At 45.8% G+C, this 3,553-nt stretch overlaps 1 long non-coding RNA gene across 1 annotated transcript; it reads right to left on the bottom strand.

The window, feature by feature from the left end:
• Nucleotides 1-214: 214 nt before the first annotated feature.
• On the bottom strand, nucleotides 215-3,125 carry LOC114706777. The gene is made up of 2 exons (XR_003736568.2): nucleotides 768-3,125; nucleotides 215-670 (listed from the first exon to the last, which is right to left on the bottom strand). It is a non-coding gene; the product is annotated as an uncharacterized LOC114706777 (long non-coding RNA).
• Between the last annotated feature and the right edge of the window lie 428 nt (nucleotides 3,126-3,553).

The following is a 3,553-nucleotide window of genomic DNA, read 5'->3' as shown; positions in this document are numbered from 1 at the left end:
CATAAAGCAGGTGATTATGGGGACAATAAGAAAAAAAAAATGTCATTAAATCAATAAAAAGTCTTGACTCTTGCCAACTCTGAAATAGCGCCTGGAAGTCTGACACTTCAAAATAGTCCATGCCAAATTTTGCAACAAAATTTCACCAATAATGATGCTTATTTCAGGGACTTAGCTTAGATAGTCCAGGCTGCTGAACATGAAACAAACTGGATAATTTTTGAGGCTGTTGCATTTTATTAAATAATTCCCAGAGTGTCAAATAAAACAAATCTATTCTCTTAAAAGCCATCCTGGAAAGGTCAACAACTTTCCAATGGGCCAATTTCTCCTCTCACTTTGAGGTAATTTCCTCACACACTTCAGGTTCAAGAATCGTTTCATTTAGAGCACCAATTTCACAACCACCCCATTTGCCTCTGAGGCTCAGCAGCCAGAGCAGAGCCCAACACTGGGAAGCCACAGGAGCCAGGCCTTGGGAGCCAGGGATGTCTGGGCAGAAAGTCTGTGACATCCATGCGCAGTCCACAGTTCCCGTTCAATACAGAACGGCTGTCCATTGCAGTATGGTGGTCAACATTACCTTTTATAACAGTAGAAACACCTTTGCTTCAGCTTCCCTTTCAATATCTTGACTTCATTCTCCCCTTAGGCTTTAAAACATGCAAGGCTAGATAGGAAACAAAAATGAACAGTTTACGACGTGTTGAGATTCATATTTCTGGCAAGTTCTTTTAGATGCGTAGAGTGATAGAGTTCTACTGTACCTAAATCCCTCCGGAAGCCCCCATTCCCCTCCACTGAAACCCAGTGGACAGGACTTGCTGTGAGCCTCAGCATGAGGTGACTGTTGAAGGATTCAGGGACACTTTTACCCCCGCTCTGTCGGTCACTGTCCATGTCAGACTTTCTCAACAGGATAAATAACAGTGGCTCTCAAGATCTGTTGCTTGGACTAGTTTTAGCATTGCTTGAGAAGTTCTAAGAAATGCAGGTTCTTCAGCTCTGCCTCAGACCTACTGAATTAGAAATGAGGGTTCAGGCCTTTAAAAAACAAAAAAACAAGAAACATTTGTTTAGTTTGTGGGGTGTGTGTGTACCTTGTCACAGGGTGGATCACAGTGATTGAACTCAGGTCTACCTACTGAGCCCACTCACCAGCCCCCAGTTAGTTAGGTGATTCTGTTACCTTCTAAAGCTTAAACGCACATGCTACTAGGGAAAATGCACTTCTGGAATACTAGAAAATGAGCAGTAATGCCTTCTAGGTTGGTAGCAGGGGGAAGTCAACATATCCCTCAATTCAGAGCTCTGAACTCAGGAGTTGGTAGGTCCTTCTTGATCAGGATCCTATGTAAATCTCCTTTCCCCCGGCTTACCAGGTGGCACAGAGACCCAAAGTCATTTGTATTGTACACTTGCAGGGTAAGAGAGAGCCCAGCCCAGAGGTGAGTTGACCAACCACACCCAAGTTGACTCTTATCCCAGCCAGGCAACCTCAGCATCTAGGCTGGAATGAACAGGGGGATGACTGGAATCCTCAAGGTCAGATCGGGAAGGTCAGCTTCCCAGAAAAGAGTAAATGTGATTTAACTGGGGTCCTGAAATTGGAGCAATGGGAATAGTATCTGCTGCTCTTCAACACGGAAGCACAGGAGTAGAAAGAGAAATGAAGCGTTTCTCACCCCTGCACCAGACACGGAGCCTCTGGGGTGTCACTTTCACCCAGAACTGTTAAGATACTAGGACCTTTTTCAAAACTCTGACTCCAGCTACTTCTGCTCACAGCATTGACTTCAGGATGAACTAATAGTCAACAACCTGTGGTTTGAAACCCACTGCTCTGAGAGAGAGAGAGAGAGAGAGAGAGAGAGAGAGAGAGAGAGAGAGAGAGAGAAAGACACTGCTCCAAAGTGCACATTGCAATAAACATACGACTAGCATTATTATTATTTTTTTAAAAAAATCAACAACACATGTCCTTGCTAATGTTGCTGAGTGCTTTATGTGTTAGGGTATGTTTTTCTGTCATTTGAATTAAAATCCGAAGATTGCTACAGACCATATGCCAACTCTATTCCCACAACATTCCAAAGCATTTGAAAATGACTTTTATTGAATTTATCTTAACTTCAGACTTGATGATGATTGTCTATAGCCGAAATGGCCAAATGTCATGACAATATTAGTAATTATTTTCCAAATTTCAACAAGCATTTTCATCCAATGGAATTTGATTTAAATCAAATTAATCAATGTAAGTGTTTAAGGATGGGATTTCTCCCCTATCCTAATATACAATACACGAAGACTGGAAACATTACAGAAGTGTTTTAAACAGCGTTTAAAACAAAAAAACCCACAAAAACAAAAAACGCGGGCACTTTAGAAAGATGCAGCCCCTCAGATGTCAAGAACCCGAAACCCCTCCTCTTGAAGCTAGAAGATTTCTTCTTTATAAACACGCGTGTATTGCCACGTCGGCCACCACACGAGACACTCAGAGACACGCTCCTGCACCCACTCGGAATGTGCACACCGAGCGAACGCGAGTGCCCACCCGCCCCCGTGTCATCTGCAACCCAGACTGGCTCAGGACGCGGGCAGATGGGAACCGGCTCTAACCTCTCTTCGCTCTCTTCCCAAATCAAAACCCACCGTAAACACCACGAAGAGCCAGGAAACCTCACGGCTTTAATCATTTCCTTTCCCCCGAGCTCCATGTGGCACACAGGACACTCCGCTCTCCTTTGGGCTTGTCGGCATCTTGCGAGGGGTGTGGGAGAAGAAAAAAGAGAAAAGCAAACCGGCGTCTGCAGAGGCGGAGAGAAAGCTCCGGCCCCAGACACGAGGGTCCACCGGCCCCCTCGCTCTCTCTGAGCCAGCCCTGGAGCCCTGCGCTCTCCAACGACTTGAGAGTTGGCGCCATCTGGCTTTTTAAAGAAGAACACGAGGCGGGAGGTAAAGGAGGTGGAAGAGGGCCTGCGCCCTCCTTCCCAGTACCAGTATCAGTACCAGCAGTCTGATGAAGGAGCAGCTTGGGAGCTCCCCCACCCCGTCCCCTTGCAAAGTCACTGGGCAGCCGGTCGCAAGCCAGCTATCTGTGCCAAGAGGCAGTCACCCTGCTGGAGATCCAACCCCCCCCCAATCCCCCTCCACACACCACTGATGGCTGAATGATCCCGCTTTCCAGGCAGGTCCGAAATACAGAAGTAATTGTGTTACTTAGAGAATTATAAATAAAGCACCATTAACAGGTATGGACTACACCATTCTGCGGAACCAAAGGGAGATAGGAGAAAGGGCATTCCAGGGTTATAATTCCCCATGCTACTTTCTACTCTGTGGAAAGGAATTAGGCTAAAGGAACTCCCACTCTCCCTGACCCTGGCTCCAACCCCGTGCCTTGTTAATTCACGAACATTATGGAAATAATACCTTCCCTGATTGTTCCAAGAGACTAATGAGGAAGTTAAATGAAAAGCTAGATCCCTCCCCTTCTACTAATTATAGCAGGGAGGTTTAATAAGTCGTAGAGAAATGGCAAGTGATC

This window comes from Peromyscus leucopus, chromosome 17, assembly GCF_004664715.2.
Source record: "Peromyscus leucopus breed LL Stock chromosome 17, UCI_PerLeu_2.1, whole genome shotgun sequence".
Lineage (NCBI taxonomy): Eukaryota > Metazoa > Chordata > Mammalia > Rodentia > Cricetidae > Peromyscus > Peromyscus leucopus.
This window is presented reverse-complemented; position numbering and strand designations above follow the sequence as displayed.